Here is a 14,418-nt window from a genome sequence, read left to right on the forward strand (position 1 = left end):
ACCGTATACCAGCCAAATCTCTTAGAATTTCCTTGGAAAACAGCATTACATTAAAGCAGCAGCTTTTAGAAGGGCACTTCTGTTTCCAAGAGTCACAAAGACATCTGTAAGAAAGGGGGTTCCATTGTGATAACAAAAAAATGACTATGTTCAAAGGATACCTTAAAACTCAAGAAGTCCACCGAGAAAAACTGAGGGACAAATCCAATTATATCTGTACATGTCTGCTTTTCAGATAATCTGATCCACATTTTATTGGCAAGATGTATTTTATCTACCTTGTATTTCTTAATTATTGTCATCAATGGTTTACCAGTTGGAATACAATTATCTATGCTGGACTATATATAAAATAGCAACACATAAGGTAGACTGGACAAGATATGCTTAAAATATAACACTGCGTTGTTTAATTTTCAATTGAAGACCTTCTTTTCGACAATATAATTTAACTATATAGGTCCTCTATTTCAGCAGACTGAATAGCTCTAGAATCTGGTCACAAAAGGGAATTGCAACAGTTCCTCAATCATCCAAGGTTGCTTTGCACTGTCAAAATACAACTCACATATCAAATTGATAAAGGAAAGCCAAGACAGTTTACAAAATGTACTTCCACCTGTTTTTATTGTAATATGAAACTCAGAGTAATATCTCACACAACCTAATACAAACAAAGGTTTCAGGTCCATAGATGTAGGGAATACCATGAGCACTGTTGATTAGGGCGTAAAAGGTAGAGCATCTCTTAAAAGGCCAATGTCTCAAAAGAGCTTACCTTCCTTTCAATACTGTCAAGAAGCAAAACCACAACCTTTGATGAGAAAATCCTAGGAGGTCATGTTACAGAGTAAGGTCCAATTTTGCAGCCAATATACACTTTCCTCTCAGAGCCAATGGAGATCAGCCCATGGAATAATTAGTTTTCCATATTCATAGGACCTGACAGCAGCAGAAGATAAAGTTTGGCCTTCCAAAGACAGCTAAGGTTAACCATAATATTGCAATTAAGATTAAATAAGTGAATGCTTGTGCAAAACCAAGTGAGTACTAACTCTGTGCATCATGAGCAGCACAGTATGAAAAACATTGGCAAAGCTCTCCCACCTAAGCTATACAATCTACAATGCTTTAGCAACAGAAATTGAAGAGCAAAAAACTCCAGATACTGGAATCCAAAGTGCTGGAGGCACTCAGCATGTCAGGTAGCATCTTTGGAAAGAGAGTCAGAGTTACTTTTATCAGAACTGTTCACCTGCTTCACTTGCCTCAGCATTGCTCTGGTGATTACTAAAGTGAAAGACTTCAAATATTCATATTACCCCTTTGGGCAAACCCACATTGCTAATCAAACTACTTACATTCTAAACAATAATCCCTGCATGCAATATTTAAAATAGACCTTGCATTGGGTAAGATTTCAAATAGATTAATTGCCACTTTTTAAAGGAGGGTCCCACAGCCTCCATGAAAATAAAAGGACACCAGGTATAATTTAGTCAACATATGCCACCATTATAGAGTTATCACCTTAAAAATTGTGAGGGTGTATCTATAAAAAGGGAGAGTACAGGAAGTGTAACTGGCTTTATGTTGTTTAACCAATGGATGTTTAACTTACAGCAGTCGCATACAATGCTGGACTTATGACCAACAAGATTGTTTCATGTGGTCCTTGAACGCTCATTGTTTAACACTGCTGGTATCAAATGATAGAGGTGTTGCAGATAACTGGAGACATGAAAGAAGCTTGTGAAAATATGCAGCCCGCCATAGAACGTGAGGCAATTCCAGGTTAACTACAGAGGAACTACTCTGAGTGAGAAGGAAAGGCGGAGGAAGATGTCCTGGCCAATTCTCTGATTGTTACTTCAATGTTTAAGTTTTCCAGGGCTTAATCACGGTTAGATTGCTGGCACAATGCACTGATAGAAAATAAAGTTAGCCTGGCTGCTCCTTGGGTTTTCCACATTCATTTGTAAGATTCTATTCCTGTGGTTCAACACCACTTATAAGTTAATGGAGTTAAAACACAAGAGACTGCAGATGCTGGAATCTGGAGCAACAAACAATCTGCCGGAGGAACTCAGCAGGTCGAGCAGCATCTGTGAGAGGAAAGGAATTGTCAACACTTTGGGTTAAAAGCCTGCATCAGGATCTGACGTCAGCAATTCCTTTCCTCCTACAGATGCTGCTCTACCCACTGAGTTCCTCCAGCAGATTGTTTGTTGCACCACTTGTAAGTTAATGGAGTTAATGGTTTTTGAAGTTTGTTCCTCTTGAGCATGATGACTACATATATATTGTCATCTTTAGGGAAAGCTGTCAGTTACTGCTTACCTTCTGCCTTCTTTCCATGGGGTAAATTAGAAAACTATCTTCACTGGAAAAACGAAGCTTTTAGTATTAGCATCAGTGGATGAACTCTGACTCTTTTCTCTTAATCATTTGTTTATGGGCTACAAGCATTGCTGCTCTGGGCAGCATTTATTATCTATCCCTAATTGCCCCTAAACAGAGTACCTTGCCAAATAATTTCCAGGGGCAGCTAAGAGTTATGCATAGCTATGGGTCTGGAGTCACATACTGGCCAGACCAAGTAAGCCTGGCAGATCATCTTCTCTGAAAGACATTGGTGAAACAGAGAGGATTTTATTACAATTTGGTAGTTTCATGTTCATCATTACCTTTTTACCCCAGTTTTATTTAAGTACTTACATTCAAAAATCACCATGAAATTTGAATGTATGTCTCCTGATCAATAATTCAGGCTTCTGGATATTACTTCAAATACTCAATCACTTTGTCATTCATACATATTGTGCAGTGGTGGCAAAATTGGAGACTGGGCTCCATCAGATGACATAGATAGGGAATAGCACCTCTATTGAATGGCAATACAGTAGCTATGGTAGATCTGCACAAACATGACAAGGTGAGAATACCCATGTTTGATAACTTAGTTCCAGGCTAAGCATACGACACCCAGAGGTAAAAGTGCACTTGCTGTACTTCTATCAACCTGAGACCTTCCCAAATTCAAATAAACCTTGAAAAGCTGGATCTGGTGCCCATGCACAACATGGTTCCACTTAAGATCTGGCAATGAACAACAAAGGCAAAATAAAATCAATAAAGCAAAAATGGTAGTATAAAATGCAAAACAATGAACCAGATTGTAGATCAGCATAAAGCTTTAGGAATTCAGTAAATCCAGAAGTGATCCTTTCCATAGAAGCCCAACACCATGGGAGAGAAGAGGCCAGAAAACACTCTGAATCCTTCACGGACCAATTTAAACATATTTGCATTAAATTACAGGGTGTAGTGAGGCCTGAATTCCATAAACATTTCTCTATTCTGCCAATGTGAATAGCTGAAATGGTGTCCAGTTCTCAGATGCATGTATGCAGAATACAAACATGTGCTCCACCAAGGGGAATTAACCTTTAAGTAGACTGACTCCCCTCTTGAGCAGTCACACATTTCAAGGACATCAAGTGGGATATTTGACTGCATAGCCATCTGTATTTTTCTGAAACTGAGGTTTAAAGATTGTTCATGTTGTTCTAGTTTTAGGTTTTTGGCAAAACAGGCCAACAGGTCAAAATCGGGAACACGAGTCATGCCAGAAGTGTAACTCTGACATATTGTTAAAAGACTAAAAAAAAACAAGGCCTGCTGTAGTCCCTGGTCCTGGCTTGGTTGTCTAGAGCCAAGGGTCACAGTCTCATCATAAGAGGTTGGCCATCCAGGGCAGAGGTGAAAAGAAATGTCTTGCCCAGAGATAAGTGAATCTTTGAAATTCTCTCCCACAAGGGCAATGGAGGCTCAGTGGTTGAAATTAATATTTTTTTAGTTATTAAAGGTATCAAGGGATTGGGGTTAGTGAAGGAAAGTAGCACCAAGGTAAAAGATCATCCATGATCTTACTAAATATCAGAGCAGCCACGAGGGCCTGAATGACCTACTCCCACTTCTATTTCCTCTCTTCTTTTTGTCTTAATATTGAAATCAAGGCCTGATGATAATCTTATTGTCAAAGGAAAATATCTTGATTCTCCTGTTTCTTCAAGGACATTGCACACATTCCCGACGAAATAACATTGCTCACACAATGGATTCCAATTTGATAAAAATTCTGAAGTGTGTTTTGTGTGGAGCTATTTTCGATAAGATTGCAAAGAGAGTTAGACTTTATGTTCCTGAGTATAATCTTAAGAATGCAATATATAATTTCTGCAATGTAATCACAGAATCTGTGGGTTTATCAACATAATTGTTAAGTATATCAGTATCCTACAAAATCACTGAACCTTCTACCTGAGGTACCCACCATCACAGAAATCAATATCTCGCCACTTTGATTTACTCCACTTGGTATCAAGAAATGGCTGAGCACACTGGATCCAGCAATGGCTATGGAACCAGACAACAGCCCAGTTGTGGTACTGAAGGCTTGTACTCCAGAGCTACCTAGTCCTCTAGTCAAGTTAGTTCCAGTACAGTTACAACACTGATATTTACCCATCAATGTGGAAAATTGCCCGGGGGTGCCCCCTTTATAAAAAGCAGGACAAATACAGTCCAGCTAATTAATGGCTACTCAGTCTACCCTTAATCATCAAAGGGAAGGAAGCTGTCAGTGATAGTGCTATCAAGCCACACTTACTCACCAATAATCTACCCACCAAGTAGAGATTGAGGTTCACAGACTTCATCACGGTCTTGGTCCAAATGGGGACTAAGGAGCTGAATTCTAGAGCTGAGGCGAGAATGCCTGCTTTTCACATTGGGGCAGAACTTAACTGAGTGTGGCATCAAGGTAGCCTGCTAAACTCATCAATGAACATTAAAGGGAAATCGCTTCAATGGTTGGGATCATACGTCACAGAAAATAAGATCCTTGTGGTTGTCAGAGGTAAGTCATCCCAGCCCCCAGAACATTACTACAGAGGTTCCTCAGTGTAGTGTTCTTGGCCCAACCACCTTCAGCTGTCTAATCAATGACTCTCCTTCCCTTATAAGGTCAGGAGTAGGGACATTTGTTAATGATTGCAGAATGTTCAATTCTGCAATTTGCAACTTCTCAGCAAATGAAGTAGTCCATGTCTGCATGCAGCAAGATCTAAACGACATTCAGTGATGTGCTGATAAATGGCAAGTAACATTTGTGCCATTGATATGACAGGTGATGACCATCTCCAACAAGAGAGAATCTAAACATCCTCTACTAAAAATTTTTTTAAAAATGCAGATGCTGGAAATCTAAACTAAAATCAGAAAATAATGGGAATACTCAGCAGGTCAATCTGTATCTGTGAGGAGAGAAACAGAGTTAACGTTTCAGATGGAAGACCCTTTGTCAGAACTGGGAAGGAAAAAAGAAACTTGTTAAGCTGCAGGGAGGGTGGGTGAGGAGATATCTCTGATAGGTTAAACTGAGTTGACCATGGGGATAAGATGTAAACAAGGTTATCTGGTCAATGAATTGATGGGAGCAGTTAGAGTGTGAGAACACGGACTAAAGAACATAGACAAAAGAACGCAGGAGTTGTGAAATGCAGTGCAGAGCAGGAAAACATGCCCAACAGGTCAGACTGGGCATGTCCTCCACTTCCAGAAGGAAAAAAATGAAAAAAAAACAAAAAACAAGCTGAGCCAACAAGCTGCTTTTTTTCCCTTTTTTTCCTTTCTTTTCTCCCTATGTAGAACATTGCCTCCAGTTTATAATGCCTCTTCTCATTCTTTGCACCAAAATATAATACAATGCATTTTTCTGCATTAATTTCATCAGCCACCCACCTGCCTAATCCATTAGAGTATCTAGATCTCCTTGAAGTTTATTAATATTCTCTTCACAGTTCACTACATCTCCAAGTTTTGTGCCATATACAACTTTGGAAATTGCATCCTGTACACCAAAGGCCAAATCATTAATATATATTAAGAAAAACAATGGTCCTAATACTGAAGCAATAAACAATCTGCTGGAGGAACTCAGTGGGTCGAGCAGCATCCGTGGGAGGAGAGGAAAGAACTGTCAATGTTTCAGGTCAAAACCCTGTGTCAGGATTGAGTGGCGAGGGAAGATAACCAGTACGTGGAGGAGAAGGGGAGAGGTGAGACCAGGGCCAGTGGGTGATTGGTGGACTTAGGAGGGGCGAAGGATGATTGGCAGATGGAGCCAGGTGGGAGAGGAGATGGGCAGAGTTAGTCTTAATACTGATCCTTGAAGAACTCCCCTGTATACTTCCCTCCGGTGAGTAAAACATTCATTACTACTCTCTGTTCCTTATTATTTAGCCACTGTATCTTATATTGCATAAAGTGAAGTCCTAAAAAAAACTATGTGCTTGTGACAGTTCCTATTATTTTATCTTCTATTCAGGATTATAATCAGTTATTTTATGTTTAACTAAAGACATTTTTATCTCAATATTGATTATTTGCACACCAGGAAGAAGCCCAATATATCCATTAACTTCTCCTGCATGTTATAGATAAGGCACATCATCATGCGCTCTTCGGGTTTTTAATTAATCATATGCACATAACAGAAAATAAGCTTTCATTATCCTTCTTATTCACTTCTGATTTTGGCCATTAGCAATATTCCTGTTGCTATGTCTTTTGCTTGATTTTATGACATTGTGTTGGGTATGCATTTTAAAATCATAGGATCATAAATTGTTGAAATGCTGAATGAAGCCAAAGGCTCACGCCTCCTTGTAGCAAGGACAATCTTGCCAGTCCTATTTCCCAGCTCTTTGTCCATAGCCCTGCAATTTGTTTCTCCCTAAAGAATCTAACTAATTTTCTTTTGAAAACAACAACTCTACTTGCTTCCACCAGTTTTTTCAGGCAGCAAATTCCAGACCGTGACCTACCAGAAAATGTTTTTCCTCATGTTACTTTAAACCTATGTCACCACATTCCCACTCCTTCTGCCACTGGAAACAATTCCTTTCTACCCACTTTGTCTGGACAGTTCCTGATTGTCAATACCTCTGTTAATGACCTCTCAACCTTCTCTACATTAAGGAGCAAAATTTCAGTTTCACTACAATTGAATCACCTCACCTTCTGGTCCATTTTCCTAAATCAGGCTCTTGAGTCCCATCCTTTGCTCTGCATTTAGATGTGAAATTAAACAGAGTATAAATGCAAACAGATATATTGAGATGTTTATGGCTTTATGGCCATTTATTGATTCAATTTTGCAGATACTTTTATTCTAATAATCTTTGAATTCCTTTCTCTTTTCATCTTTAATTCGATGTCAACTATTCAAAATAAAATCTCTGAACCATGAAAGATAATAACCACAATAATGATGGAAACCATTGTAAAGCTAAAACATCCTGAAAGAGCTGGATAGTGTTCTGCAGTAAAAGCTTCTACATAAATTGAAAGGAGGATGGATTCAGACTAAAACTGGGCAAAGAATTGACAGTAGTAAAGTAAACAATTGTTGATCATATAGCATCAGTAATGACAGAAATGTTCAATTAACTACCTAAGGATTCACTGTTGGCATCCCATTGCTTCTGATTTCCATCAATGACCTCAACTCAGAAAGTCAATGGAAATTAGTGCAAATGGCAAATAATACTAATCCGTAAGAACACTCAGGTCTGATAAGGCAGTTAAGGACAGACAAAATTTGCTAGATAAAATCTACTAATGGCAAAACAAATGCAAATATGAACAAAACATAGTGGTGTGCTCTAGAATAAAAAGTTGCTGACTTACAGAGCTGGAAATTCAACTTTGGCAACTAGGCCTCATTAAGTATTATAATATTGGCCATAGAGTGTACTTCCTCCTAGATGATTTGGTTCCATTGAAGCCAAAATATGCCTCATTATGGCAAGTGTCCCAAATTACAGTAGCAATATCTGGCATGTTGGGAAAGTCAGAAGTAGAAGAATCCAGATTATATGCTGTCACAGACATTAGGGCCCCAAAACGTTTCTGAAGCTCCCTTTGCCCTGTTTGGTCTGTGCTGCATGCAGCCAGCACTGGGCCTCCTGCAGTCAGGAAAATCTGGTCCACACAAGATCTAGTCAGATCCCCATCGGGTAAATTTGATTAAAAAATAAATAAATGTAGACCTGACAGGTGATGCAGGTGAACCCACTTCTAAGTTGATTTCTTCATCTTTGGACTGACCAGTAGACTCAGAGAGGTGTAAAACATATTAAATGATGTAGGTTAGACAAATTTAGGTATAATGGTGAAGATAAGGCGTTACAGTTGTTTGAGTGATACCTGAATGTTGCATTGGAGAAGAATGTCTTTGGGTGAATGTTTGTCTTTATTTATCTTGTGATCCTATGTAATGCATGACCCATTGGATAAATCTTTCATCTGTATTGAATACAGTTCAGAATGATGGGATCAAATAATTCTCTTGTAACAAAGAACTGTGTATAATTCTGGTCACCCAGCTTTTGAAAGAATGTCATTAAGCTGGAAAGGGTGAAAAAAAGATTTATGAGGATGTTACGGGGACTGAGAGTTCTAAGCAGAGACTGGATAGACTATGACTTTTTTCTGCTGGAGCATAGGAGGCCGAGGGGTGACCTTACAGAGGTTTATAAAATCATGAGGGGCATGGATAAAGTGAATGGTCACTGTCTTTTCCCCAGGTAGGAGAGTCCTAAACTACAGGGCATAACAGTCACAGTTCTCTGGTACAGGCATTCCAAAGATTTACAATCTCATCTCAATACTAAACAGCTGACCAGTAAGGATGAAACTATACCCTTTGGTTCTAAATTCCCCTGCGAAGGGGAAACTGCCTCTAGGCATCTCCCCTATCAATCCCACTCAGAATCTTATGCTTCAATAAGATCATCATCTCTCATTTACGATCATACAGTCATATAGCAATGCAAATGAGCCCTTCAGCCTAACTCGTCCATGCTGACCTAGTTGTCTACCTGAGCTAATCCCATTTGTCTGCAACTAGACTACAGCCTCCAATGTGTATGGAACAATCTTACTCAATCTCTCCTCATAAATATCCTTTCCAAATCCTTTCTGGGGTCTGTAGACCAAACTGTACATAGCACTGCAGGTGTGGTCTCAGTAAAAGCCCTCTCTAATTAAATCAAAACTTCTGTGCTCTTGTACTACAGTCCCTTTGAAATCAAGGCAAATAAACCATTTGTGCTTATAACTGCTTGTTGGGCTTGCAAATTAACTTGCTGTCGTTCGTGGATATTTTCTTGTTTATATTGGCATCATACACTTTGAAGTGTACACTGTAGTTTTCAACCAATTGCCTGGCAGTGAACTTGGTGTTGTGACTCAACTGACTGTTATAGACTCCATTGATTATTCGATCTTTGGTCCAGACTGGTTTTGCATCTGCAAAGCAACCTGAAGAATCTACCTCTATGAATTTTGACAAGAAATTGTAGTTTGGCACTTGTTGTGAGTGATGTTATTAAATGTATGCTTAATGCTCTTGGGTAAGATTCCCCTCTAAATATTCAAACAAGATGACAACCGTCATAAAATAAGCAGGTTCTCTGTTACAATGAGGGTGAAAAGAATCTGATTTCAACACATTAGCATTCACATTCTCCCAATAATTTCTGACAACATTTATCATGGTCAGAATATTTATCAGATCACCAGCAATTCTATCCAATTCATTAAGTGACATGCAGTTAGAGCTGTGGTGCTAATTAAAATAAAACACGGCATGTCATTTTGCAGCTACAGTTTTGCTATTGTTTGTTCATTTAATGAAGCTTTGTAAACTGTGAAAAGGATGGCTCAAGCTTTAGTGGAAAAGTGAAGAAAGCAAGAAACAGTGACACTTGTGACTTCACAATGGCAGCCTAACCTCCAATGTATTTCCCACCAATCCTGTAGCCTGAGAACACCTTGGAGGTAACTCACAGGTGTTTGCTTAGCCAAGCATTTTTAATGGTTACAACAAATCAAGTGATCACTCAAAGATTATATTGCACTTTACACTATTGGTTAACACCTGGCAAAAAATTACACTTCCAGTCATAAATATTTTAATTATATATATATTTAATATATATATATTTAAAATACCACTTTATCTTCAACAATAAGCATAGCTTTAAGGTGAGAGGGGGAAAGTTTAAAGGAGATTTACCAGTCAAGTTTTGTTTACACAGAGAGTGGTAGATGTCTGGAACACACTGCCAGAGAAGGTGGTGGAAGCAGATACAATAGCAACGTTTGAGGCATTTAGACAGACACATGAACAGGCAGGGAATGGATGGATATAGACCATGGTCAGACTAATGGGATTAGGTTGGATTGGTATCATGATCAGCACAGACATCGTGGGCTGAAGGGCCTGTTCCTGGGCTGTACTGTTCTACGTTCTGTAATGTTCACTGAGTATCTGCAGTGTATTTGAATTCTTGCTATTGACACTGCCACTGATATTTCATGTTGGATTTTTTTCCAACATGGCCTATTAATTAACATGAATACTGAAAGGCCTGGATAGAGTGGACGTGGGGAGGATATTTTCATTGGTAGGAGTCTAGAATCTGAGGGAACAGCCTTAGAATAAAGGGAAGCCCCTTTAAAACTGAGACTAGGAGGTATTTCTTCAGTCAGAGGGTGGTGAATCTGTGGAAATGGTCGCCACAGAGGACTGTGGATGTCAAGTCATTGGGTATATTAAAGCAGAGTTTTAGGTTCTTGATTGGTAAAGGGGTTATGGGTTACCAGGAGAATGGGGTTGAAAAAAAATTAGCCATGATTGAATGGGGGACAGACTCGATGGGCCGAATGGCCTAATTCTGCTCCTATATCTAATGGTTTTATGGTCTTACGAAGAAGGAAGCTCGTCCAGCGTTGCCCAGATGTCTTGACTGAAAACACCAGACATCATCCCTTCACCGAGATTCCCCCATAAATCCGCGAAGACTGCGGACAAACAAGCAGCGTGGGCTGAGAGGTCGTATTACTGGCAAGCTGCTTGTTCTAGTCGGCATAGGAAACCTGGTGCCTCCATAACTAGGCTGAGACACAGGTTCGAAACGAGTGGGCTGCATTCATAGCGGGATGGCCACAGATGGACTGGCAGTGGGACAGAAAGACTTGGAACAAATCATATATTTATAATTTTTTTCTAACCCCGTTTAAAGATTGCCCGATGTGCAGATTCGTATCTGGAAATTGTACCGCTTTCGTCAAAACGCTGCTGGGCGATTTTCAGGCGGCGGGACATAACAGCGGAACCTGTGCATCTTTTCCATGTCTAACATGCACCCAAAATTCACAGTTCCAGATTGTCGCACGATGCAGATATTCCCGTGGCCAGTTATTTTGCATTGCCTCCTTTCGACCTGTAGACTTTCCAAAACAACTGGAATTAATTTGTATTTGTCTATTTAGCTGGTTTTGCACAGTGAGTGCCTGCGCGATAATTGAGCAGGTCGGCAGCTCAAAGTCTTTGTCCAGGTCCCAGGGTATCCCGGAGCGCAGCGATGGAGAGCCCAACCATTTAAACAATTCACACGTTTTTGCCTCACTGCTGAAGATTTCTTGTAGTTATCTTTGCCACTTCATTCTAATTATTTTCTTTATGTTTGTGAATTTGCCATGCCAGATTACGTTGTACAAGAACACCAAAAGCAAAAATGAAACAAACTCGGAAGAAACTGCATCTATCTTCATTTGTAGGGAAGTCTGAAAAGCAAGTTAGTCTCACACCCCACGGACCATGTGTGGCTGGGACGATAATGGACTGCAGATTCTATAGAAGCGGAAGATTAAGAAAATAGCCAAATGATGGTTTTATTTCACAGTCGGCAGAGCGAATTCGTGTTATACCAAATCCGTAAATGAATACTCAGCAGTGTTGCCCTTAGCTATCACTCTCATCCGACGCACTGCGCAGTGTACCTGTGCAGTAAAGATTTAAATGGGGTCGAACGTTTAACATCCTGATAAAATGACATTTTGGGAACACGGTTCGCTGGAAATATTTCTTTCCGCCGCAAAATTTACCCGATGTATCTGATGTTGGGACTGGACTTCTAAGAAAGATGATGTTAATAAAAACGGAAGCCATTTTGACAAATTTTCTTATGAAAAATACCAATATTGAAAATCGATGCAAGAATGGGGCAAAATAAACTGAAACAAACTGTTTCCAACAGTTTACATGTTTAAAAGTGTAGCAAAGGTAAATTACTAATTGTAAACTGTTTAGGATGGGGGGCAAAGGGGAACTACTGTATACAGAAATCAACAAGAATTCACTTGCAGGGTAATGGTTGATTAGAAACCATACACAAATGTTTGATCTAACCGACCCAGACAGAGAGTGACGGGGTTGGATTTGCCCCCTATTACTCCCCCCATTTTACCAACCTTCATTCTCACCTGAGTTTAAGTGGCTCCCATATCGACATTGATGAATAGATAAGTTAAATGAATAATGAAGAAAGAGATAGAAATGTATATGAACAAGGCTGTCATTTGGACTATTCCTCCCTTGCAGAATTGACTGATTAAGCTAAATGACCAGTTATATTTTTGTTGAGTAAAGAACACTGTCGTCAGACAAGGCCTGCACTTGATTTATTCCGTGTGTAACATAAGAAACTAGAGAATAATGTTGGAAGCAAATTTAAATTTAGACTTAATTAGCAATATTCCTCATAACAAAACAATAACAAAGCATGCTGCTCAATTACTGTTTCCATGTAATCAATAGCGGGCTAATGTTGAGCGCAGAAACAAGGGTGTCTTACTGCAGCTGTACAGGGCCTTGGCAAGATCCCCATCTGAAGTGTTGTGTGCAGTTCTGGTCACTTTATTTGAGGAAGGATGTTCTTGCCATGTTGAGAGTGCAACAAAGGTTTAGTAGACTGATTCCTATAAATGGCAGTACTTACGTTTGAGAGAGATTAGGTTGATTAAGTCTATATTCACTGAAGTTTAGAAGAATGAGAAGGGATATCATCGAAACTGAAGAGATTTTTTTTGAGGATGAAATGCAGGAAGGATATTCTCAATGGCTGTGGAGTTCAAGTGTCATGGCCTTACGATACAAGGTATCCTATTTAGAATGGAGAAATTTCTTAACCTAGAGGTAGTGAACCTGTAGAATTCTCTACCACAGAAGGCAGGAGGCCATGTCTATAAATATATCCAAGAAGGAGGCAGATACATTTTTTAATGCCAAAAGTATATTGGGAGAATGTAAGAACAAGGTACTGAAGTGGATTATCAGCCATGATTGTGCAGAAACTTCTTCAGATATACTGTTGAAAGTATCCTGACTGGTTGCATCATGGTCTGGTACGGCAATTCAAATGCACAGGAATGCAAGACACTGCAGAGAGTCGTGGACTCTGCCCAGTTCATCACAAGCACATCCCTCCCAACCATTGGTAGTATCTACAGGAGGCGCTGCCTCAAGAAGGCAACATCTATCATCAAAGATTCTCATCATCTGGGCCATGCCATCTTTTTGCAGCTACCGTTGGGAAGGAAGTACAAAAGCCTGAAGTTCCACATCACCAGGTTCAACTATTTGGTTCTTGAATCAACCTGCAAAACTCTAATCACTACAGTTTAGCAGTACTATGACCACTTTGATCACTTTGCATTAAAATGGACTTTGTTTTTTTGTTCTAATTGTGTTCTTTCTTGAAAAAATTGTGTATAATTTATGTTTAATTTATATTTTTCTTGTGAATGCTGCTTATATGATACTATGTGCCTGTGATACTGCTGCAAATAAGTTTTTCATTGCACCTGTGCATACATGTACTTGCGTGAATGACAATAAACTCGACTTTGACTTTGAAAGATGGAGGAGGCTCAATGAGCCAAATGGCCTACTCTTGTTCTGGTTTTCTATGCTTATATGTTTCTAAATAGATTCATTTTTCCAGGGACACTGGTGGATATCAGAAACTAGATACTTTAAAATGGATTTCTCACCCTCTACATCTGACTCCCTTTCCAGATCACTACATGGCTAGGCATCCCCTACTATATCCTCTCTTCCTGAACAGATGCTCCTGGAGCATGTTCTTTACTCCTCCCATTTCTCATCTCATGCTTCCCTTCAGCAATGTCCCCCTTATAAGAACGTAAGAAACAGGAGCAGGAGTAAGCCATCCAGCCTTTTATGCCAACTCCACTGATCATCAAGAACTTGACCAATCCTCTACCTCCAGCTCTATAACATCCTTTGGTTCCTGTAATATTCAGAAGTACATCAATCTCTGTTTCAGATGAATCCATTATCTGAATCCCCATGACTTTCTGCATTAGAGAATTCCAAAGGTTTAATAGCCCTTTAATAAAGAAAGTTCTCCTCAGATGACTGAGGAGTTGTGCTCTCTGGTTCTAGACTCCTCAGTCAGGGGAAAATCCTCCCTGCATGTA

The sequence above is a fragment of the Pristis pectinata genome, chromosome 7 (assembly GCF_009764475.1).
Source record: "Pristis pectinata isolate sPriPec2 chromosome 7, sPriPec2.1.pri, whole genome shotgun sequence".
Taxonomy (NCBI): Eukaryota; Metazoa; Chordata; class Chondrichthyes; order Rhinopristiformes; family Pristidae; genus Pristis; species Pristis pectinata.